We start from the raw sequence: 26,000 nt of genomic DNA on the forward strand, positions 1-26,000 counted from the left end.
TGTTTATATTTCTCTTCCTTTAAGGGTGGTCCGGGGGTGGGGGGGGCGGCGAAGCTCCCTTGGCCAGGTAACACGTTCTACTAGGTTAGGTTGGTTAGGTTACTATGCTAACCTTTATGTTACCTGACTCAAGGTTGTATGATAAACTTTATTTTATGGTTCCTTTTTATTTTCAAAGGCAGGTCCAATATACAAATACTACTGTCATTTACAGAAATAAACAATGATGATAATAATAATAATGAATATTCTTGAATCTTGATAACATTTCATTCCTTATTCATAATATATATTTTTATATGTGTGTATGCATTCATAACTATTATGTAAAATAGATGTGTCCCTGCTGTAACATTTCATTGCAATATTATTTCTTTTTGTAATAATACACAATGTTTCATAGTTAGTTATAAAAGAAACTATGTTACTACTTGTAGAGTTCACATTACCCCCTCAACTGGCCTCTGATTTCCTGTATTGTCCATCCATTACAAGACCCTGTTCATGTTTTTCATTTTTATTTTTATTTTTTTTTTTTTACTCAGTATTGCACATTTTTTTTTCTTTCTTAAAATACAGCGTCAGTTTCCACATAATGTGAAATCATCCCCCCCCCCCCCCCCCATCAGTGACGCCATTCACACCCCACAATCCTTCCGACCAATCAGAGACCTTATCATCCATGCACTGCAGATACCCAAATTACATTTTCATATTACTTAACAAGAAGTATTCAAAGTGTTCACACCCGTATCTTCACATTCTCAGAATAACTGAACTTTCACCATTAATTGTGATAGTACTTCTCTTACCGTATATTTCCGGTTATGGTATTGGACATTTTTTGTCTTATTCTGTCGTTACGAACATTGTGCGTTTCCAACTCTCCGTCCCCCTTCCTGTCCAATGAAATGAAGACTCGTGAGTTCAGGGTTAAAGGTAAGTACAGTTCTGATTTAGTCATTGTTCAAACCTTATTCTTGGTGATTACAGAGTTTTATATTATGTTTTGGTGTAGTGTCGTCAAAGAATTTTTTGTATTTAGTAAATTCGTATTTGGTCTGTGATAAAGCGTTACTTAGGTCCAAAGTTACTACGAGTTCTCTAAACGACTTTAGTTAGTGACGTCATCAGTGACGTCATTCTACAACCCCCATCCACGTAACTTGTGAAGTGCACAATTAACCTTGGTGGTAATTCTAAGTGATGGTTTTGTGCCTGAAAAGCTGTTTTTACCTTGGAAATTGATTTTTCTTACAGTTTTATTGCTTTTAATGATAAAGTAGTAGTCTTGTGATACTGTTGTTTATGTCCAGCTCTCTACCTAACAACCAACCACCCTCCCCTTATACCAACTCATACCTTGTGCACCCACCTCCCCTTAGCCGCTCCCTCCCTGAAGGCGGCATATCCCTCGGCCTCTACCGAAACACAAATGTGACCACTTTGTGTATGTGTGTTGTCCACCACCCAAAACCCCAAATTCCCTAAGTCCCCCAACATTGTTGGTGTCATAACTTAACACTTTTGCAGGCTTAAGGTGGATTAAATACACACTTTGTGTAAAGTACTCTTAGCTTTATTGTCCCTTCACTCCGTTACAGGTGGTATAACATATTACTTAGGCATAGTGTTACTATCCTGATCCTGGCTGCCCTTTTCGGATCTTGTTTACATGCCTCCCTCTTTTTGACCAGATCCCACCAGCATTACAAAGTAGAAAAATAGTAATGTATCTCTATATTAGGGTTGTAACATTTCTCCTTCCAACAAAAATGACAAAAAAAAATAACATATATTATGGAATCATCATAACAGAATATGGGAACAATAACACTGGACTATCAAATGAGAGAGAAAACAAAAGTTTTACCCTTCGTCAATATGAAGTTATAAATCCAATCGTAATGGGGGCCTAGATGTGCGACCTGACCTGGTTACCTTTTGTGGTGTATTTTTAGGAATGCAAGAAGTACATAAATCAAGATCACTTGGACTCGATGGTGACGTGGCAATCTCAGTATGAGGACACAAACCAGCGTTGTTGGTGTCCTCAATGGGTCCTTAATGGAAGTCACTGGAATATTCTTAGGGGAAACATTTTGGTCAGTAGGCACAATACTAGAGACTGCAGGTGGTGGTAACCACGGACTTAAGACAGGCACTTTCTTATCATCATTAATGGCACCAGTACTATCTGCTGGGGGGGGGGGGGGGGGGGGGGGTGGGGGGGGGGGGGGGGGGGGGGGGCAGGAATCTGTCTATAAAACATTTGTGAGATATGTCTCTTGCAAATCACATTGTCAGAACTGGCTAATTTTACCTTGAAATTTCTAGCATTGATTACTTCAGCCACACTACCAGGCAGCCACTCTGCTCCAACGCCAAAATTTTTAAAGAAAATCGCATCACCCACCAGAAATTTGGACTTTCAGATTTTCCACATAAGTGACTTACCAAACAATTGCATTAGCTGTACGCTTTCTTACCTGGCAGTCGAAAATTCAAATTCTTGGCGGCGGTAGCAGCGCTGCCATCTTTTGTGTAGGTGATACAGATCCCGCCCACTATCGGGAATACCTGGTACTGCTGAGCTTTTAGACTTCAATTCGTTGTCTGCCGGCCAAGGGGTAACACCGGTGGTTTGTGTTGCAGTCGACTTTCATCGCCATTGTGGATTTTTTCTTTTTGGTGATGTACAATTTCTTGGTTGGCTTTTTTGCTTCATCAGTTAGCTGCCTAGTCATTAACAAGTTATTACGAAGATGCCTGATGCTAGTTCTTCTTCAGTTAGGTTTTGCAGCAGTGACTGCAAAACTAGATTAGCTAAACTATGTTACGATCCAAACTCCAAATGTATCAATGTAGGGGTCAGTGGTGTAGCAAGGAATTAACTTGTGATGAGTGCCGTAGTTTAGATGAACAAGGTTGGAAGACTTTTGAAGCCCATTTGGATAAAATGGACAAAGATAGGAGAAGGAAACAGCGCTTAGAGCGTTTAGTAAAACTAGAGTAGAGACAACTTCCGTGCCTTTAGAGGCGAGCAAACCGTCACTATCTTCTCCATTTTTATCTAATATTTCACTTTTTGATAGTCCTCCAACTTCAGTACCATTTAATCCAGGCCAGGCATCCCATGTTTCCGATCCCAACACCATTTCCATGTTAGAGGTGCGTTCGTAAAGAGTCAAGTGATAAGGCCAGTGTTAGGCCAAGTGTCAGTGTCAGTGTCGTGTCCAAGGAGGCGGCTGTCCGTTCCCCCTGTTCTAGATGAAGGTCACTGTCATACTCCCCAGCTCCTGGGAGAAGACATACCGGAGGTCGAAGGGAGACTGGGGGAGTTTGCCCACGGTCAGTCGCCGACTCCGTCGACTGACAGAGTTTCCCGGGCACTCACGAGTGCCCGGGAAACGCCGCTGTAAAGGCGTAGATGTCAGTGACGTGCAGTTGTCGTCCGACTCGGAAGTGCAGTCGCCTGTGTCGAGGAGAAAAGTGTGTAGTGATTTAGTGTCGCGTCCTTTGAAGAGACATGCTCAGCGTACGAGAGGGATGTCGCCGCCTGTTAAGAGTGCTCGTGCACTTGCTTGACTCCTCATACGTCTCGTGTTGTTTCGACTCCCAGTCATTCGTTTTTGAAGAAGAAGCATACGACAGCCACGACTCCGGTCCAGATTTTCGGGGAGGATCGTCAGTCCTCTTCGGTTAGCGTATCTTTGGACGGAGTCAGACATTCAGGTGCGTTACATTCGCACACTTGTGAGTTGTGAGACTGACTCGCATCGTTGGATTCGTTGTGTGCAGTGGTACCATTTTTTCTACATTAAGGCAATTGAAGAATTTCATTATTCAGTGCCGTAGCCTGTGGTCGGAAAAGCCACGAGGAGTTGCCAGGTGTCACCAGATAGCCACACTTACATACCAAATTCCTCAAAACGACAACCCTGCTAGTGTGTAGATAGGTTTTTTGACTCGTTCTCCTCATTCGTCTCGAGCTTTTTCGACTCGTTCGCCTCATTCGCCTTGAGCTGCTTCGACTCGTTCGCCTCATTCGCCATGAGCTGCTTCGACTCGTTCGCCTCATTCGCCTTGAGCTGCTTCGACTCGTTCGCCTCATTCACCTCGAGCTGATTCGACTCGTTCGCCTCATTCGCCTTGAGCTGCTTCGACTCGTTCGCCTCATTTGCCTTGAGCTGCTTCGACTCGTTCGCCTCATACCGTCATACGTCTCGTGTTGTTTCGACTCCCAGTCGTTCGTGTTCGAAGAAGAGCCATACGACAGCCACGAATCCGGACCAGAATTTTGTGGAGGATCGTCAGTCCTCTTCGGATACCATATCTTCGGACGGAGTCAGACATTCAGGTGCGTTACATTCGCACACTTGTGAGACTGACTCGCATCATTGGATTCGTTGTGTGCAGTGGTACCGTTTTTTCTATAAAAAGGCAAATGAAGAATTTCATTATTCAGTACCGTAGCCTGTGGTCGGAAAAGCCACGAGGAGTTGCCAGATGTCACCAGAAAGTCACACTTATAGACAAAATTCCTCAAACGGCAACCCTGGTTGTGTGTCGATAGGATTTTCGACTCGTTCACCTCATTAGTCTCGATCTGTTTCGACTCGCTCGCCTCTTACGTCTCATGTGGTTTTCAACTCGCAGTCGTTCATTTTCGAAGAAGAGTCATGACTTCGGCTTCGCCTAAGGATGATTCGAAGGCCAAACCCTTGCTAGAGGCTTCCGCTTTGGACCCATTTATTATCAGCTTCAAGAATTGATGGTCTTTTTGTAGAAGACAACGAGCCAGACGGAAGAGGAAGACGAGGTGTCGGCCGACATGTCGGAAGAGGAAATCCAAGACCAGGATTCAAAGACCTCTTCTGCTTATTGTAGTCTGTTAAGGTTCCTGTTGCAGACGTATCCGGACTTTGTTTTTTTTATTTTAATCAGCTTCGCCTTCTTCCCAATCCGTCGATGTTTGGAAGGTAGGAGATCAACGCCTTCGAGATTACCGAAACCAGTCCTTGAAGAAAACACTGAAAGAAGAGAAGAGTGGTTTGCTAAGAAGAGGGAGTCAGGCAAGGCTTCGTTCGCCTTCCCTCAGTCGAAGTGGCAAATAAAACTACAGGTTTTATGTGACAGAAGTTCCTTCTTTGGGCGTTTCTACCTCCTCCTAAGGAGACTTCTCCGGCCTTGTGGACTCTCACTTACTCTGCTCGCTGTGGCTAAGGCGACTAGGAATAGTGTCTTCCTAGTTGAGTGTCTCATGGTTGACGTTTTCAATGGTTCAAATTGGGGACCTTAAGCCACCTTAAACTACATCCAATTCCATTCCACTTCTTCATGCTTGGAATCTTGGAGGAACTAAAGACGATTGTCGAGGCCTCTTTGCTTGGAAACTGATGTAACTTCTTGGTGTCCCTCAGAATAACGAAATTCCGCAATCTCTGTTATAGGTGACTGGTAGAGCTTGGCAGAAGAGCTTCTTCTGCAGCTAGCAATAGCTTCTGACGCCCTTCGCGGATACCCTTTTGCCCTGAACAGGTTCCTAACAGTCTGAATCCTGTCAGGGCCAGAGCGGACAACCCTTTGTGATATCGGTTGAAATGGTGTTATCTGAGAAGCGATGGATTTTGTGGAAATAGTCTGGGGAAATCCACCAGCAGATTGAAAAGGTCTGGGAACCACTCTTTCCTGGGCCAGAATGGCGCTACTAGAGTCATTGTCACATTCTGGTGTGATTGAAGCTTGTTCAAGACCTCTCTTATCATCCCGAAGGGAGGAAAAGCGTAAACGCCCAGTCCTGTCCAATCTAGCAGCATCGCATCTGTTCTCCACACTAGTGGTTCTGGAATCAGAGAACAGAAAATGGGAAGGCGATTGTTCCTTAATGTGGCGAACAGATCTATCGATGGTCATCCCCAAAGCTTCCAGAGGTCCTGACATGCACACTGTTCAGTCTTTTCTGATTTACCCGACTCAGTTCAGTTGCAATCACGTTCATGAGTCTCCCTTATGCAATCTTGGAAGAAGGGTGATTCTCTTCTCGTTCGTCCAGGTGAAGAGAACTTCGGCTATCTTGCTGAGATAGAACGAGTGGGTCCCTCCCTGCTTCCGCACATATGACAATGCTGTGGTGTTGGCCGAGTAGTCTGCTATGTTTTCTCCGGTGTCTAAAGGTCGAACGCTTGTACTCCTAAAGGATGGCCTTCAATTCCTTTCCATTGTTGTGTAAGGGATTTTCTCATTCTGTCCACAGACCTGATACTCTCTTGGCTCCTAGGAGGGGCTCCCTATCCGCTGGCTGAGGCATCTGAGAAGAACGGCAGGTCGGGGTTTGACACAACTAGGGGAATTCCTTGTAATCTTTCCCTCGAGAGCCACCAACGAAGATCTACCATTATCTGTTCCATCAGGGGGAAAACTAGTGAGTCAGACTGTGTCTTCCGGGACCAATTTGTTTTCAAGAAAATCTGGAGCGGCCTCATGTGTAGGCGTCCTGACTTAACAAACTCTCCAGTGAAGTCAGGGTCCTGACTAGGCTCATCCATTCGAGAGCTGAGCAGGATGGGTGAACCAGAAACTGTTGGACTGGCGACACGCAGGATTCTATCATCTTCAGGGAGAGAAAAACCTGAAAAGCTAGAGAGAATCCTCTGAGTAGGAATCAATTGGGACTTCTCATTGGTTTTTAAAATACCCAATTGTTGTGTCAAAGTAAGCGTCTTCTACAAGTCCTTCACACATGGACGACTGGATCCGGCTCGCAGGAGCCAGTCACCTTAGTAAAAGGCGGTGTTGATCCTCATCAAGGGCAGCCATTTTCCCAGAGGAGCGAGAATCCGAGTAAATACTTGAGGTGTGTGGCAGACCGAAGCAGAGGGCTCTGGGCTGGAAGACTCCTCTTGAAGACGAAACTCAGGAATTTTCTGGAGTTCTGATGAATGGGGACATGGAAGTATGCATTCTTCAGGTCGAGAGATACCATCCAGTCGCCCGGTTGGATGACTGACATTGCTGATAGACTGGTTCCCATTCGGAATTTTCATCTTCTGGACGAGGATGTTCAAAGCCCTTACGTCTAAAACAGGTCTCCATCCCCCTGATACCTAGGGGACTACAAAAAGCCGGTTGTAAAACCCTGGGGAGTTAGTGTCTGTTACCTCCTCTGACCTCTTGGCTGATGAGCTCTTCTACGTCTTTGGCTAAGCCAAAGCTCTTATTGATCCCGTAGAGTATGCTGTCAAACAGACAGGTGTATTGGACAGTGGTGTATCCGGTGAAAGGGATCACATATCTTTCTCGAAGCATCTGTATGACCCGCTGTTCTGCTCCTCTTCAACCCCAATTCCTCCCAGTAGCTGTGGAGTTTTGCCCCCACGGGTGGGTGAAGGACCTTTTGATCATTTATCTGTTGTAAAGAGAGGCCTCTTGGTAGACTTGGAGGTGGTTCGTAGGTTAGTCTTTGTCTCTGCTAGCACCTCCACTTACCTCCTTGAAAGGTGTGTTTTTGGAAAGGTAAAGTTTTGGCTACTGTCACCCGAGGTTCCTTAGGTCTTCTCACTGATTGAGACGGTAGATCATCGGTGGACTTGTTCTCGAGGTCCGACAGTACATGCTTGATGGTTTCTTCTGGAAATAGGTGAGTTTTACGCAGGGGGGAGAACAACAAAGCCCATGTTTGGTTCGTGGGTACTCCTAGAGATGTGAAGGAGCACCACCGTTCTCTTTTCTTGAGTACTCCCATAGGGAATAAGGCAGCCAATTCCACTGAACCGTGCCTCGCTGCCCTGTCTGCACAGGACAACAGATTGAGGCAGTCCGCAGGAGAATCCTCATCCAGAGACTGGCAATCTTCAATTTTTTGGCTAACACGGTAATTGTCCAATCCAGAAAACTGAGACTTTCACCTTGTATAAGTTCTTCAGGTGTCAGTAGCGGAAAATGGTGTTGGGAGAGGAAGCAAAGGAGGACCCAGTGTTTACCCTCTACTGTCTCCTCGCCTTGAGTTTGAGGTGTTTTGTGTAGGTGATGGTGTTGTGTAGTGTTATCTGGTCTTTTTGCCCAGGGCAAGGGCAAACTATTATTGTTTTTTGTCAATCATCGGTGAGCTTCCATGATTGCAAAAAATCCCACCATTAGTAGGGACGACCCTGGTCTTTACTGCCACGTCTCCTACATGTGATGAGAGCGCCGACCAGAGGCAGTATCTACCTGTAGCTGCTCTCTCACAAGGTAAGGTTCTGCAGACTATATATAATGTGAGCACATGACTGTTATTTTTATTCAGAAAGCTGTCCATATACCCACCTTCCGGGTAATGTGGAGTCAGCTAATGTAATTGTTTGGTAAGTCACTTATGTGAAAATGATATTTTAATGATAGAATAAGGTTTCACATATACTTACCAAACAATTACATAATCAGAGCCCGCCCTCCTCCCCACAGATGGACGTTGCGGCTCAACGAATTGAAGTCTAAAAGCTCAGCAGTACCAGGTATTCCCGATAGTGGGCGGGATCTGTATCACCTACACAAAAGATGGCAGCGCTGCTACCGCCGCCAGGAATTTGAATTTTCGACTGCCAGGTAAGAAAGCGTACAGCTAATGTAATTGTTTGGTAAGTATATGTGAAACCTTATTTTATCATTAAAATATCATTTTTAGCCTTATCTGGCCAAGCTAGGGGAGGTCTCAAGTGATCAACTGCAGATCTAAATGCCCTGCCAAACATCAATTCTGCTGGTGAGTGTCCAGTACTAGAATGTATCGTACATCCATAATGATACAACAGTCTACTTAATCTTAAACTAGCATCACTTGATGAGAATTTGATGAACAATCTTTAGAAAACCTGGACAGCTCGTTCGGCTAGGCCATTTGACTAAGGGTGATAAGGGGCACTTAGTGTGTGACGGATTTTATTAGAATCCATGAATGATTTGAAATCTTTTGAGATAAAGCCGGGCCCATTGTCTGATACGAGCTGTTCAAATAGACCAAATCTACAAAAGGTTTTCCGTAATAACTGTACAGTTTTAGATGAAGTTAAGTGCTTGGAAGCTGGACATCCAGAAACTTGGATTTGGAGTCAAGAATAATGAGAAGTAAAAACCCTCTAATGGGCCACATCAGTCCACATGGAGCCACTGGGCAACTAGATGGTTTAACACCTTTAGGAATACGTACTATTTGTGAAGCACTCAGCACAAGATTTAGTGACTTGATCAAGGTCCATGTCAGTATTAGGGCAAAACACCACAGTTGTTCCGATACGTAATACAAACCATCGGTTCTTTACAATAGAAAGGTAACTAGCGGCAGCTGGAACGGTGGTAAGCTTCGAACAAGAGAGTTCGGTAGTTAACTGCTTGTCCGACAGTGTGCGCACCGCGCGACTGGGATTTGAAGAATCTCTTTTGCTTTCGGCCGTGTTGGTGGAGGACGTGTTCGTCATTGCTCTCTGCCCGCTTCATCGTTGTATGCTTTGGTTGTGTTTATCTTCAACTTGGTTTGTCAGTGTAGTGAAAGATTATTGTAAGTACGTGTGACTTTCTTATTACATTCATTATTATTGTGGATCCTCCTGTGTATTTTGCTCGGGGCTGGGGGCGTGAATGCTCTCGGGCCGAGCCCTGTAATGTGTGCATAAATTGGTCGGAGGTGCAGTGGGTGCTGTACGAGGGTAGGAGGAAGAAGCGTAAACCTGCCAAGGAGGCGTCGGAAAGCTCTCCAGCGATTCCTTTGGTTACAGACACGTTGTTTTGCTTCCTGCCCCCGGCTCAGCTCCCACGTATGGCACCTTTCCCTTCGGGGGGGTTTCTTGGTCCTTTTTGCCCGATCTGTCGAGCATAGAGGGCGCGAGATACCCCGACGTTCAATTGTATTCAGGGTCTTCAGTTTGCTCGGGGTGCCCCCCCCCCCCCCCCCCGGCACGAGGGGGAACCCCTCCTAATCACCCGACTGTTGCTTCCTCAGGTGCTCCTGCTGCGGGCAACGACCTCGCCCAGGTGTGGGTGTCGCTGGGTCTCCAGGGCACGCCGAGCGTCCAGGGGCTGCTCCATCATCTGGCTGGTGCTGTCCCGGTCACCCTGGAGCGGTGATCACTACTACCACCACTGTCTCGACCCCAGGGTACGCCGCCCCTCCTCACCTGGTCTACACCCCGCACGTGATGACAGTGACTCCTACAGCTGCTGTGCAGGCCCCGATCGCTGCCATGCCGAGGAGAGACGTGCCTCCCCCTCCCGGGTTCTTCGCGCTGCCAGCCCCTGACTTCCGATGCCCAAAGAGCTCGGCCCTGGACCTGCCGCCAGTACCCAGGATGTCGCTGGCTTCTGCCCCGTCTCCTGCCGTGCCGTACCTGCCGTACCTGCCGCTCCTGCTGTTCCTGCCCCTGCCGACGTCGTTCCAGCCCGTGGTGTTGCTGCCCCAGTCGCAGGTCCTTCCAGACAGGTGCAGCCGGGCCCCTTTGCTTCGGCAACAGCCCCGGCTCCATCCTGGATGGAGGACCTGACGTCTGTCCTGAGGGAGCTGATGAAGAAGAAGGAGAAGAGGAAGGTATCGTTGTCGTCTTCTTCATCGCCTGCTACCGCCTCTTCCCCTTCGACTTCCAAGGCTTTCAAGCCGAAGAAGAAGAAGGCTGCCTCCTCCCCCCTAAGAAGTCTCCCTCGGGAACTTTTAAGGGCCTGTCTCACTCCGGTGGGACGGGAGGGTTTTTCCGCTGGTCCTCCTGCTCCTTCGGGAGTGGGGCCTGTCTCTCCTTCTGCAAGGGGACCAGAGGGGTACCCGGCTAACACCGGTACTTCCTCGCCTGGTGCTAGGGGCTCTGCCGCTACACCAGGGTCCGGCTCAGCCTCTTGTTTGCGAGAGGTACCGAGTGTACGGTCTCCTGCGGGCGACCGTGCACCCAAGGCTCAGGCGTCCGAGTTCGCTCGGCGCCAGGACCCAGGCACGGAGTGGAAGGCTGACGAGAGCCGCTCAGGCGACTCTTGCCAGGCCAGCGATCGCTCTCATAGCGACCAGCTGGCTACCAGGGTTGACGTGCCGGTCCCTGACCGGTCACATGCTGCGGCTGGGAAGAAGTCCCCTCGATCGCAGGAACCAGCTTTGGCTGGTCCCAGCGGTTCGACGAGCTGTGAGGACAGGCACCGGTCCCACCGCGACAGTGGTCTCTGCAGGTCCCCTGACCGCCGCTCCCACCTGGACCAGACGGATAGGAGGACCAGCAGCAGCCCCTCTGACGCACGGGACCGGGGCTGCTGTTCTCGGTCCAGCCGCTCTCCCCTGGAGAGCCGCGCGACCAGGCCTGCAGCTCGATCGCCACTGCGGGTTGGTGATCGCCTGCAGCCCCCCAAGCCCACCGGTTCTGCCAGTGAGCAAGGGGGGAGCGTCAGGTCTTCCTCTCCTGTTCCCTTCAACTTCCTCGGGCTACACCGGGAAGGGCGAGGCGACAAGAAGTGATCGTGAGGGGCGCGCTCCTCATGGTCCCGCCACGATGCCCTACGAGCCAGGCACGGTCCTCGGACCGACCAGGTCGTACACGCAAGTGGCAGGAGGAGACCGGGAGGGGTCTGTCGCTGTTCCTCCTTCTGAAGGAGGAGGGGCTTGGGAGTCGTTCTTGCTGGAGGGGCTTGATGGTCCTACTCCTCAAGATGCCGTCACTCCAGAGATCCAGAGGAACTTTGCCGAGGTTATTGCGCTGATTTGTCAGCACAACGACCTCGGGGAAGGATCACCGCTCCCACCTTCTGAGCCCACGTCCCGGCTCGAGTCGTTCTGGGGGCCTAAAAAGGAACCCAGAGCGACAGTGGGTCTGCCGCGATCAGAGCTGGCCGACTCAGTGCTGGGCCAGGTGGACTCACTCGTCTCCGGACAAGACGGTTCGCTACGGTCTGGCAGGTCGTCCAAGCTACTTCCTTCTCCTCTACTGCAACAGAGGAAATTCTACCGAGGATCCGATGCTGCCCAAAACAGGTTAACCCGGAGCTAGCCAGGCTAACTCTGGGGATGTCTCTGCAGCAGCTCCTGTCGGAGAACCTGTGGTTCTCGCGGCAGGAGGCACTTGCCTTGGAATCCACCGCCATGGCGGCTTTCCAGGCAGTCTCCTGGCTGGACCTGTGGTCCCTCACAGTGTCCAAGGTCGCGGCCTCCTCTGGGAATATCACTCCTGTAGGTGACCCAGCTTTCGGGAGACTTTGCCAGTCTGGGGGTAGGGCCATCTCCTACCTCGCCCACCAGACGGTAAACCTGTGGGCCAACCTTGTACTTAGGCTTAGGGACGCAGTCCTTACCTGAGTGTCCAGGGCGGCTGGGCGTGAAGCGGCATTGGGCCTTCGCAACGGACCAGTTCCTCCCAGGAGAGATGGTGGACGCTGCGGTGGAAAGACGCCGCACTGATGACAGTGACTGTCTGGTACACCAGGCAGTATCAAAGGCTTCTGGGCAGCCTCGATCAACTGCGGCCAAACCCAAGAGCTTGGTTAGCGCTTCCTCGGTTGCTAAGACGGTTGCCTTGTCTAAGCCCCGAGGAAAGACTCTGCCTTCGACTTCTGCCAAGGGAGGTTGCCATCAGCCCCCCTCCCAGCCCTCCTTTCCACGAGGAGGGGCAGGGAAGAAGTCGAAAAGATGTGGGAAACGCTAGGGACGGCGTTCCCCCTCACCTGCTGCCGGAAGTAGGGGATGGGGTGCCTGGCGAGCCATTGGGCAACATGGCAGCGCTACGGTGCGGAGACCTGGATAGTAGACGTCCTTCGGGAGGGATATCTACTACCCTTCGAATCTCGGCCACCCCTCACCTCTGACCCGGTCCATCTTCAGACCTACGTTCTGGGAACATCAAAGGACGTAGCCCTTCGACAGGAAGTCAAGACCATGCTGAGCAAGGGAGCTGTGGAGATCGTCAGGGATCGGTCACTGGGCTTCTACAGCCGCCTTTTCCTGGTGGAGAAATCTTCGGGGGTTGGCGCCCGGTGATAGATCTCTCTCTCCTGAACCGATTCGTTCGCCAGTCTCGGTTCACGATGGAGACGGCATGTTCCGTGCTCGACTCTATCAGGGAGAACGATTTCATGCTTTCAGTGGATTTGAAGGACGCAAATTTTCAGATACTCATCCATCAATCCTCCAGGAAGTACCTCCGCTTCATCCTCGACGGGACGGTGTACCAATTCAGGGCACTTTGCTTTGGTCTCTCAACCGCCCCACAGATGTTCACTCGAGTGTTCACGCTGGTGTCTGCTTGGCCCCACTTGTCCGGGATACGTCTTTTGAGGTATCTCGACAACTGGTTAGTCCTGGCGAGCTCCTGCTCGCAGTTGCTACGGAACAGGGATCGACTTCTCGAGTTCTGCCGCAATCTGGGGATCGTGGTGAACTTCGAGAAGTCCGATCTCGAACCCAAGCAGAGGATGAAGTACCTGGGTATGCTGATCGACACGGTAGCAGGGCGAGTCTTCCCCGCGGACTCACGGATCAGCAGATTCAGGGAGGCAGCTGACCGGTTCCTGTCTCGGCAGAACAGTCAGCTCAGCAGTGGCAGGTCTTGATCGGCCACCTGTCGTCACTCGAGAAGTTAGTCCCTCACGGGCGTCTTCACCTGCTGTCTCTTCAGTGGAGACTAAAGGAGAGTTGGTCACAGGCAGAGGACCCACCGTACTTCCCCGTGTCCCTCACGGAGGAGGTGAGGCAAGACCTAGCTTGGTGGCTGGACAACAGGAACCTAAGAGGAGTACCTCTCTGCACTCCTCCCCCCCCCCCCCCCCCCCCCACATCAATGTCCTGGAGCTCAAGGCAGCGTTCCTCGCTCTCCCAGAGTTCCGGGACCGCTTGATGGGACACTCGGTGGTGTTGATGTGCGACAACACCACGGTAGTGGCATACGTCAACAAACAGGGTGGCCTAGTGTCCCTCCCGTTGCACCAGTTAACGCTGCAGGTGCACGAGTGGGCTGTGGCTCACTCTGTAGAGCTGTCAGCCCGCTACATCCCAGGCAAGAGGAATGTAGTAGCAGAAAAAGCTCAGCCGTCAGGATCAGGTAATAAGGACCGAATGGTCCCTACACTCAGACGTAGTGGAAAGGCTCTTCATCCTGTGGGGGCGTCCAGTCGTGGATCTGTTCGCCACCCGGCACAACAGGAAACTTCAGATTTTCTTTTCAGCCGTGCCGGACCCATGGGCAGCTGCAGAGGATGCTCTTCAACACCCGTGGGACAACCTCTTCGCTTACGCCTTTCCCCCATTCTGCCTGATTTGCTAGGTGATCAGCTGAGTGCTGGCCACCCTGAATCTCAGGATGATCCTGGTTGCTCCCAAATGGCCCCAGGCCATTTGGTATCCGGACCTGCTGGCTCTGCTTGCAGAAGCACCGAGAGAGATTCCCCCTTGGCACAACCTTCTTGTCCAGCCACACGTAGAACGGTACCACCGGACAGTCCAGTCCCTTCGTCTTCACGGCTGGCTGTTATCCACCATCTCTTGCGAGCGAGAGGCTTTTCTCACAGAGCAGCAACAGAGATAGCTGGGTATATCAGACAGTCCTCTGCAGCAGTGTACCAGGGAAAGTGGGCTGTCTTCTGTGGTTGGTGTTGTAGACGGGGTCTATCTCCTCTCAGAGCCACTCTTCAGCAGGTAGCGGATTTCCTCGTTTTTCTTCGCCGAGACAAGCTCCTCTCTGTTCCCACAGTCAAAGGATATAGAGCCGCCCTGGCCCTGGTCCTGAAACTGAGGGGAGTGGATATCTCGGACTCGCTTGAGATCTCCTTGCTTTTGAGGAGCTTTGAGAGGTCTTGCCCACCCAGGGAACTCAGGCCCCCGGGGTGGGATGTGACTCTTGTCCTTAGGAGCCTGACTCGAAGACCCTTCGAGCCACTCTGAGAGTCGTCAGACAGGGATCTGACCCTCAAGACCCTCTTCTTGCTGGCCCTGGCATCGGCAAAGAGAGTAGGAGAACTTCATGGTCTTTTCTTCGATGTAAAACATACCAGGGGATGGGGATCTGTGACGCTTGATTTTGTCCCGAACTTCGTAGCTAAGACTCAGAATCCTTCGGTCCCTGACGATCAGTTCGAGTCTTTCACAATCCCCTCCCTAATGGATTTCACCGACAACGATACGGATGAGATGCTGCTTTGTCCTGTGAGGGCGCTACGGCGCTATCTGAAGAGAACTCGGCACCTCAGGCCTGAGTGTCGACGCCTCATCGTTAGCACCGGGGTGACCAAGAAAGAAGTATCCAAGAACGCTCTTTCTTTCTGGCTACCTGATTTCCAAGAACACTCTTTCTTTCTGGCTACGTGAGATAATCAGGAGGGCGTACGAAGCTGATGATAGTGATGACATCCGTACCCTTCGTCTGAGAGCCCACAAAGTCAGAGGTATTGGTCCTTCCCTTGTGTTCCGCAAGAACTTCTCCGTGGCGCAGGTCCTGAGGGCAGGGGTCTGGTCTAACCAGACCACCTTCACCTCCTTCTACCTTCGGGATATTGCCCACAGGTTCTTGGACACTTTTTCCTTGGGACCCGTGGTGGCTGCTCAACACGTGTAGCTTACCCAGCACCCGAGCGGACAGAACAGCATCGAATCCTGGTGTGACTGCATGAATGGATGAGTGAATGAGAGTGTGACTGGCGTCTCTTCCCCATCTTTTTCTCCCCCTCTACCTGTGGGCAGAGGGACGCAGTCGTCACTTCGCTGGAGCAGGATGAGATGCAGGGAAGCTACTCGACCGAGCCCCATGCTATCCCTTTCATTAGGGATAGGAGTGAATATCCACCACTTCCCCCAACAAGGGGGGATGTGGAAGCCAACAAGAGACAAACACATGACTTTATATTGCCTCTTGCAATAGGAACAAGTTCTTGCTTGCTAAGTTTTAAGAGGTATGCTTGCCTCCCTCTTATTTCTTGGGTCCAGAGGTCTGACCATTGATCCTGTGGTACATACACCGATCAATTGGGCAGAGGCTAGGATCACTCCCTCTGCTCTTACGACCAGGGAGGGAATCCAAGGTTGGGCTGGTGTTTCTTACGACCAGGGAGGGAATCCAAGGTTGGGCGAACACCAGTCAGTTCTTAAGACTCAGATTCCTCCCACCAAGAAGTGAGTCTTCCTATTGTAAAGGACCGATGGTTTGTATTACGTATCGGAACAAATGGCAATTTGTCGAAAATTGCATTTTTGTACATGCAACTTCCCTGGCAGATATATACTTAGCTATAGTCTCCGACGTCCTGACAGAATTCAAAACTCGCGGCACACGCGACAGGTAGGTCAGGTGATCTACCATTCCCGCCGCTGGGTGGCGGGATTAGGAACCATTCCTGTTTTCCAATCAGATTTTCTCTGTCGCCGGTTCCGACGACATCTGTTGTTGGTTCCTCCTGCTTGTAATTCTACTCGCTTGCTGAGGATCTGTTTGGATTGACCTTTGGTGACGTTAATTGATCTTTGCATTGGCATACGCTTTTTGTGGACCGTTTTTTTATAATTGGATAGGAATATTCTGTCATTATGTCTGATGTTACGGTATCATCTGTGTTTAGAGTGTGTATGAAAGAGGAGTGTAAGGTGAGGCTACCGAAAGCTTTGGTAGACCCTCACACTATTTGTGTAAGGTGTCGGGGGAATGAATGCTCTGTTAACAATACCTGTGTTGAATGTGAGAGTTTGACTGAGCAAGAATGGAAGAATTTGGCTTCATATATTAGAAAATTGGAGAAGGATAGAGTTAGGAAGGCTTCCGTTAGAAGTTCTAGTAGGTCCTGCTCTTTTGATCAGGATTTAGATCCTAACACTAATGTAGTTTCTCCTGCCTCTAATTTAGTTCCAGCCTCTTCCCCCCGCAGCGAATCTAAGGATTCGGCTTCGGAAATGGCTGCTATGAAGGCCTCCATCCGCAGCTTACAGTCGCAATTGCTTGCAATGGAAAGCAAAGGTAAGGACAGTGATATGTGCAATGTCCCCAGTGCAGTGGAGGGGGCGTCTGACCGGCTCCGCATTGCCCCTAGGCCTAGGCCGCTTCCAAACTCCCAAGACCAAGGGAGGAGGAATGTCGACAGCCGTAAGGAGGATGTAGAGTATCCCCAACGGTCGGGCGTCCCTTTGGCAGATCCTGTCGATTCGTCCCAGGCTGCCTTGGATAGCTACTGGAAAAGCATCCTGAGGAAGTGTTTCCGCTACGAAGTCGCACCCCCTGAAGAGAGCCTGGAAGCCACCGACAGGAGACTCCTTGGACTCCAGCCCGGAACCTTTTCCTGAGTATTCTCCTTCACAGAAGAAGAGAGCTCTTAGATCCCCAGAGTCCTCTCCGGAAGGAGTGCAGTCTTCTACGAAGAGATTCCTGGTAGGCCTCCAGGAGCAGTTATCAGCTCTTGTAGGCTCTTTTTCCAAGAGCACCTCTCGCAGGAAGGATGTCTCCCTACCAGTTAAGAGCTCTTTTAAGCGTCCTGCTTCTAGCGTACGCTCGGACAGTAGCAGGCGCCCTTCTCCTGGCAGACGCTCCTCTCCAGCGAAGCTCTCTGCTGCCATTATCTCCACTCTTCACTGACGATCTTCTTCTCCTGTCAGGTGCTCTTCATCGAGCAAGCACCTCTCCTCTTCTAAGCGACCTTCCTGGAGTGCGTCTTGGGGCGGAAGCGCCTCTCCTGACAGACACCAAGAGCCTGAGTGGCTCTCCGAATCCTGATTCGGACGGTATCCGAGTTGGCAGTAAGCGCTTTACTCCTTCTATGCGCCCTGTAAAGGACTCTAGCGCCTCTCCTGGCAGGCGCCAGGAGCCCAAGAGCCTAGTTAGTAGCAGGCGCCTTTCTCCTTCCAGGCGCCCTTTAAGAATCACAAGTGCCTCTCGTGACACACGCCAGGATCCTGGGAGATTCCAGGATCCTAGCAGGATCCAGGCTAGCAGCAGGCGCCTTACTCCTGCCAAGCGCCCTCAAGTGGAAGCAAGCTCCTTTCTGGACAGGATCAAGAAATCTTCTAGGGAGAGAAGCGCCTCTCCTGCTAAGAGTTCTTCACCTAGGAAGCCCTCTTCTCTGGCGGCAATGTTGGAGGACGTCTCAGAAGAGGAATCCCCTAAAGGGGTGTCTGATGTTAAGAGACTCACAGCTCTTCTTCTTCAGGAATTCGGAGACTCTCTACTTCCAGCGGACCCTCCCTCTCCAGGATCGCTGCTCTCCAGCACGAAGTTGTCCAAGTCCCCCTCCTTCGTAAGGATGCGCCCTACCCTTTCTATGAAGAAAGCTTTTAAGGGCTTAGAGGGGTGGCTTCTTTCTAAGAAGGAAGCAGGGAAGACTGTTTTTTCCTGCCCTCCTTCCAAGCTTGCAGGAAAGCCAGGTATCTGGTATGATACCAAGCAGCCCATGGGATTGGGTCTTCCCTCGTCTGCGGATTCGGATTTCTCATCGCTTGTGGACTCTTCTAGAAGGCGCTCTCTACTTTCGGCTAAGGCTTCTTGGGGGATGTGTGAGATGGACCATCTCCTCAAGGGCCTTTTCCGTACTTTGGAAGTTTTCAACTTCATGGACTGGTCCCTGGGAGCTCTGGCCAAGAGGGCTCAGGACCCGGACTTTGTCAGTATGGACAAGTTATCCAGCGTCCTCTCCTGTTTGGATAAAGCGGTCATGGATGGTTCTACGGAAATAGCGTCCCTCTTTGGATCAGGCATCCTTAAGAAGAGATCTGTATAAAGCTCCTTCCTGACTAAGTCTGTATCTCCTCTCCAGAGGTCCTCTCTGCTGTACTCACCCTTGTCCAGCCACCGTTTCCCTCAAGAGACAGTGAAGGACATCTCTAGGTCCTTGTCGGAGAAGGCAACAGAGGATCTTCTGGCCCAATCGGCGAAGAGGTTGAAACCTGCGGTCCCTGTGACCAAGAGGGAGAAGCTGCCTTTCCAGCAGCCCTTTCGAGGGAAGACGGCTACTAGAGGCTCTCTCAGGAGTAGAAAGCCCGAGAGGAGAGGAAGATCTTCGAAAAGATCTTTCAGGAAGACCCAATGAAGCTCGAGTCCTCCAGACCAAAGTAGGTGCCAGACTGCTGAAATTTGCCAAAGTCTGGGCACAGAGAGGGGCGGACGCCTGGTCCCTCTCCATCCTCGAGAGAGGATACTTAATCCCCTTCAGGGAGAAACCTCCCTTGACGACAACTCCAAGGGAGTTAACGGCAAGATACAAGGATCCTGTTGTGATGGTAATTGCTTCATAGCAAAGAAAGTTAAAAGGAAAGGAGAACGCATTTTCGAGAAGTTCGGCAGCAAGGAGGTGTTAGCGCATTGTGGGAGGTGCCTGTTATCATGAGGGTTCTAGAACCAGCAGGAGTGTGGTGGAACTCGTCGGGACGCGAGAAACGCCGCGATTTTCTGATGCAATACCTCGTCTAGATTCATCTAGGGAGTCCTAATAAACTCAGGAGTCTGTGACGCTCGCCGTAGGCCCCGCCCCCAGGATGCCGTATAAATACGACGGAGGAAGTAGGAGCAAAGAGTGATCGTAGAAGAAGGAAGAGATCGTAAAAGAGAGAGATCACCAGTTAGTAAGAGCCACAGATCAGATTATCAGTGAGAGATCAGCAGCAGTGATCGTCAGAGAGAGACTAGAGACGAAGGAACCGACGAAGTATCAGTCATCAGAAGAGTTGTTCGAGAGTTGGTTGGATATTGGTCTAGTCGTCTTCAGGAGTGGACGAATTATCTCGTGTTATCTCGGCGTCGAGCAGACTTCAGAGAAGAAAAGGTCCTGCTAGAGGTTTTGGGTAGTTCCTGCCTTTCAAGTAGACTAGTTTCTGCAATACGGAGTCAAGAGGACGTCTGCAATTGCCGCTCTACTTTTGTGAAGCCACCGCTACGAGTCACTAAACCGTCCCGCAAGTATTTGAATTGCCTCACTGTTCCCCCAGTTCATGCAGTGTAAGATTCTGTCTTTTTATGTAAATAGGAGATACCATTCTGCATTTACCTTTGTTAGTAAGCTTGTAAATAAACCTTTGCTGTGTTAGCGTTTCTTTCTATATTCGTATCCCCAGTTTCAACTGTTGGTGTTGAATTTTTTTTATTATTTCATATCGAACCTGAAGCGGGCCTCTCTCAGAGGCCGTAACATTGTGTCGACCCTTTCCAGGATATTTTGACACCGTAACATTGTCTCTGAGATCTCAGAGTCCGTAACACCTGTACGAAACCAAGCCCTTCTGCAATTAGTGGAGCAAATGCTGGATAAGGAGGCCATAGAACAGGTACAAGAGCTCCATTCCCTAGGGTTTTACAATCTGCTGTTTTTGGTGCCAAAAACCTCAGGAGGGTGGAGGCCAGTTTTGGATGTAAGCGCTCTGAACTTCTTCGTAATAAAGAAGTTCTCGATGGAAACAACATCCTCTGTCCTTTCGGCACTTCGTCCAGGGGACTGGATGGTGTCCCTGGACCTTCAAGATGCGTATTTCCACGTACCAATTCATCCTTCGTCCAGGAAGTACCTCCGATTCATGGTACGAGGGAAAGTGTTCCAGTTTCGGGCTCTTTGTTTCGGGCTTTCGACGGCCCCTCAAGTGTTCACGGGCCTAATGAAAAATGTAGCACATTGGCTACATTTGGAGGGAGTGAGGATCTCCTTGTATCTGGACGACTGGTTGATTCGTGCCCAGTCAAAAGATCGCTGTCTGGAGGACTTGTCACTGACTTTAGAATTGACCCAGTCCTTAGGACTGTTAGTAAACCTTGAGAAGTCCCAGATGATTCCCCAGCAAAGCATTGTCTATCTGGGGATTCTGATGGATTCTCGGGGTTTTCAAGTGTTTCCTTCCCAGGAAAGAAGGGATCGCTGCTTACAGAAAGTGGCAGCCTTCCTAGAGAAAGAACAATGTTCCGCGAGGGAGTGGATGAGTCTTCTGGGGACCCTTTCCTCGTTGGAACAGTTCATTTCTTTAGGAAGGCTGCACCTAAGACCCCTTCAGTTTTACCTGAGGGAAAAATGGGATTAGAAGTCCCAAGACCTGTTGGACTTCTTCCATCTCACAGAGAGGATAAAGGAGGATCTCCGTTGGTGGTTGGACCCACAAAGACTCAACCAAGGCTTGTCTCTTCATGTGCCGAGCCCTCGCCTAGTGTTATTTTCAGACGCCTCGGAGTTGGGTTGGGGAGCAGCTCTAGGTGTGAGAGAAGTGTCAGGCACCTGGAGAGGAGAACAGGTGTCCTGGCACATCAACAAAAAGGAGTTGGCAGCGGTTCGTCTGGCCCTCCTACTCTATGAGTCTCAGGTCACAGGATCGGTGTTGCAAGTGAACGCCGACAACACCACAGCCCTAGCTTACATCAGGAAGCAGGGAGGAACACATTCCTTCTTCCTTAACGAGAAAGCAAAGGAGTTGCTTCTATGGACCAAGGAAAGGAACATCACTCTCCTCACCAGGTTCATCCAAGGAGAAAGGAATGTGAGGGCAGATCTTCTCAGCAGAAGAGACCAAGTCCTTCCCACGGAATGGACTCTCCATCCAGAAGTGTGCAACAGACTGTGGAGCCTCTGGGGAAGACCAAACCTAGACCTATTTGCAACCCATTGGAATGCAAGGCTGGAGAACTACTGCTCACCGATTTCAGACCCAAGGGCAGTAGCAGTAGACGGTCTTCTTCTGGACTGGTCGGGAATCGACGGGTATGCTTTTCCCCCTTTCAAGATCTTAGGAGAAGTAGTGAGGAAGTTTGCTTCAGCGGAAGGAGCAAAAATAACTCTGATCGCCCCTTTCTGGCCAGCTCAAGATTGGTGCACAGAGGTACTGGAATGGATGGTGGATTTTCCGAGGTCGCTTCCACTCAGGAGCGATCTTCTCAAACAGCCCCACTTCGACAGGTTTCACAAAAACCTCCCCGCTCTCAGTCTGACTGCCTTCAGACTGTCGAAGGACTCGTCAGAGCGAGGGGTTTTTCACGCGAAGCTGCAAAGGCTATTGCAAGAGCCAGGAGACCCTCTACCTTACGCGTCTACCAGTCGAAGTGGGAGGTGTTTCGAAGATGGAGCAGAGCTCAGAAGGTATCCTCTTCCAGTACCTTTGTAGCAGACATAGCCGACTTCCTCCTTTACTTGAGGGAGAAGTGCAAGCTTGCTGTCTCCACCATTAAAGGATATAGGAGTATGCTTTCCTCTGTCTTCAGGCACAGAGACCTGAATATTTCAGAAGACAGAGACTTCCATGATCTGATTAGGACTTTTGAAACTGCTAAGACCAAGATGACTAGACCACCCAGTTGGAACCTGGATGTGGTTCTAAAATTTTTAATGACAAACAAGTTCGAGCCTCCGCATACAGCCTCCTTGAGAGACTTAACAAGGAAGTCTTTGTTTCTCTTCGCTCTAGCTTCAGCTAAAAGGATTAGCGAACTACAAGCTTTAGAAGGCAAAGTTGGGTTCAAGAAGGACTCAGCAATTGTTTCCTTCAAACCCCTTTTCCTGTCAAAGAATGAGAACCCTTCTAAACTATGGCCAAGAACTTTCGAAGTTAAGGGACTGTCTTCGATTGCAGGAAGAGAATTAGAGAGGACTTTGTGTCCAGTCAGAAGCCTCAAATTCTACCTTGAGAGGAAGAGGCAACTAGGAGGCAATAGAGAGAGTCTCTGGTGCTCGGTTAGAGATCCGAAGAGAGCCATTTCTAAGAATGCTCAAGCATTCTTCATCAAGGACGTGATTAAAGAAGCTCAATTTTCCTGTGAGGAGGGGCAACTCAAGCTCTTAAGAGTGAAAGCTCATGAGGTGAGAGCCATAGCTACCTCTTTGGCATTTCACAAGAACTTATCTCTCCAGGCTCTCGTCGAGTCTACCTACTGGAGGTGTAATTCAGTTTTTGCATCTCATTATTTGAGAGACGTACGAGTGACATACGAGAAGTGCTTTTCACTGGGAGCATACGTATCTGCGGATTCGTTGCTGGGAGAGGGAGCTGAAGCTAATCCTATTTAGTTTAGTTTAGGTTAGGCATTTTTTAACGGTTTGTGATGTGTTTTTAGGGTTGATTGGAAGAGGGTATTGGAAGGGTACCCCTTTCAAATCGTAGCTCTAACAGTGTTAGTTTGGTCAGGTGGTCGGGATTGGCTTGTTGTGCTCCTTGTTATATATTGGTACCTAAAGGTCTGTCATGTAAGAGGGCTAGTCCCCATTGATATGATACAGGTTAAGGCTCTGCCATGTAAGTGGGTCAGCCCCCATTGGCACGATCCACTAGAAGGCTCTGTCAAATAAGTGGGCCAGCCCCCATTGACTAGATCCAGAAGGGTTTTTCGGTCACAGGTCTCATCCTTGCCGAAGCTCTTGAGGCAAGCAGACTCAGACAGTATCCATGAAGTCTTCTGCCCATTCAGGTAGGAACCAAGGTTGTTTTTTCTTTATACCTACAACATATGTTGTTTTCCTGTTTTTTATTATATATAGTATTTAGCTGTCTCTTACCCTCCACCAAGGGTGCCAGTCAGCTAAGTATATATCTGCCAGGGAAGTTGCATGTACAAAAATGATATTGTTATGATACAATAAAGTTTTGTACATACTTACCCGGCAGATATATACGATTAATGGCCTGCCCAGCCTCCCCTCAGGAGACAGGTGGAAGAGAAAATCTGATGAGAAAACGGGAATGGTTCCTAATCCCGCCACCCAGCGGCGGGAATGGTAGATCACCTGACCTACCTGTCGCGTGTGCTGCGAGTTTTGAATTCTGTCGGGACGTCGGAGACTATAGCTAAGTAATATATCTGCCGGGTAAATATGTACAAAACTTTATTGTATCATAACAATATCATTTTTCCTAACTATACAAACCTGAGGTCCTTTACATATAGTCCCACCTCATGCCACCCCTCATTCTGCGTTTTTCCTGGGCCTAAAGCAAAAGTGATTCTTCACCTCCCAGTCGCGCAGCGCGCGCACTGTCGGACAAGTAGTTAACTACCGAACTCCCTTGTTCGAAGCTTATGACTGTTCCAGCTGCCGCTAGTTACCTTCCTATTGTAAAGGACCTCAGGTTTGTATAGTTAGGTAAAATGCAATTTTGAACAAATTGCCATTTCGCGCAAGTGACCACATAGCACTAGTACCCAGATGACAGCAGCTCAATACACTTCTGGAATAACTAGTCTATTACGATATAACAACAATTAATTGTGTGCCGACAATTCCTGCTGTATTTTCATATACGGTTCCACTTGTGGATTCATTTCTGTTAATTTCCTAGGAAACCCAAATCTTAAAAAGCCCTTCACTTGAGATAAAGTAGAATCTTTGAGTGTTGCTTCCTTAAGTACTTCCATAGAAAGTTCATCAAATTCATTCACCATACTAATGAGTTTAACAATTTCATTTGGTACCTGAAATTTAACTGTGCTACCCTCAATAGGTAATCTTGATAATCAATCTGCTATAGAAGTCTTATTACCAGGAATATGTTCAATTGTGTAATCAAAAGACAAGAAAAGGACAGACCATCTTATCAATCTGGCATTTGCAATTTTAGTTATAGGTTTACCGGGGTTAAAAATATGAATTAGGGGACGATGGTCTGTCCTCAACACAAAATGTCTCCCAATAAAATATTTAGCAAACTTATTTAGAGCAAAAACAATAGCCAGTCCTTCTCTGTCGATTTGAGCGTAATTCATTTCAGTGTGTGAACTTCCACTTGCAAACGATGTAGTTGACACAGCGTCGTCTGCATGTTGCTGAAGGAGGACAGCACCCACACCAACCGGTGACGCATCCACCTCCACTACTAATTTAGCAAGCGTATCCAATTTATTTAGTGACACATGAGAAGATACAGCTGTTTTTAAGGTGCTAACCCATTATTAGCTGCTTCGTACCATATAAAATCAACACCATTTGTAGTCAGTTCATACAGAGGTGAGGCAATAGTAGCAAAATTCTTAATGAATGAATGATTAAATAAAATAAGACCTAGAAATGACTTGAGCTGAGTGACTGTGTGAGGAATTGGAGCATCAACTATGGCTTTAACTTTTTCTTCATCTGACTCATACTATCCCTTTCTACAGAGCTTAAAACCTAAGTACTTGACAGACGTTACCTTGGATACAGGCTTCTGCACATTCAGTTGAATGTTGGCATCATGCAAAGTCCGGAAAACATCTCTTACACATTTATCATGTTCAGCTGGTGAGTCTCCACCTATAACAATGTCATCCAGATATGGATAAGCAAAATCATAAGGAGCTAACAATTGGGAAATGAACTTCTGAAATATTGCAGGAGCAGAATGGATACCAAATGGTAACCGTAAATATCTATATAGATCCAAATGTGTGTTATTATCAGATATTTACGGTCTTCTGGAGCAACTTCCATTTGCAAATAAGCATACCTGAGATCAAGTCTGGTATAATACTTATATCCAGACACACTGGAAATTAATTCTGACATATTAGGTAATGGGAATTTAGATTCATGAAGAATTTCATTTATTTTACGAAAATCCCCACAAACCCTAAGGCAGGGGTGGCCAACCTATGGCGCATGCGCCAACAGTGGCGCATTGCACGATTACAAGTGGCGCACTATTCCCCAGAGATAATAAAAGAAAAAAAAATGCCTGCTCATAAAAAAAAGAAAAAATAATAATAATGATAATACTGATTTCTAGAAAAAAAAATACATAAGAGAATTCAAGTAACGTATAGCTAGAAGTGAGTTTTACAGAGATTTGTTCCAATCTAAAACCTAGAAATAATTGTTATTTGATATTTTTGTTCCATGTGCATCATCTTTAAACAATAATGCATCATCATTATATACCTGTGTGTGTATATATATATATAAATGATCAAGAACAAACTGAGGTTGCGACTATCCGATTCAAATCTGAAGAATTGTCTGTTGCTCTCAGTTACTAATTTAACTCCTAATATCAGATTTGGTGAAAGCAAAGCAAAGTCAAAAGTCTCATTAAACCTAGTTATGTTTATTTTTTCTGATGTGAAATTACTTTTCTTTAAAACTGCTAATTGTGTTCACATATTTTT

At 48.6% G+C, this 26,000-nt stretch overlaps 1 protein-coding gene across 2 annotated transcripts in view; it reads left to right on the forward strand.

Moving 5' to 3' along the window:
- LOC135199256 (uncharacterized) overlaps positions 1-26,000 on the forward strand; it is a 155,619-nt gene that overhangs the window by 41,696 nt on the left and 87,923 nt on the right. Inside the window, exon 2 of one of the 2 annotated variants that reach the window (XM_064227145.1) lies at positions 25-67. The exons of the other annotated variant lie outside the window; for it this stretch is intronic. The gene's annotated coding sequence lies outside the window, so the exon portion shown is untranslated. The remainder of the gene's footprint in view (positions 1-24; positions 68-26,000) is intronic. 2 annotated transcript variants of the gene reach the window in all.

This window comes from Macrobrachium nipponense, chromosome 25 (genome assembly GCF_015104395.2).
Source record: "Macrobrachium nipponense isolate FS-2020 chromosome 25, ASM1510439v2, whole genome shotgun sequence".
Lineage (NCBI taxonomy): Eukaryota > Metazoa > Arthropoda > Malacostraca > Decapoda > Palaemonidae > Macrobrachium > Macrobrachium nipponense.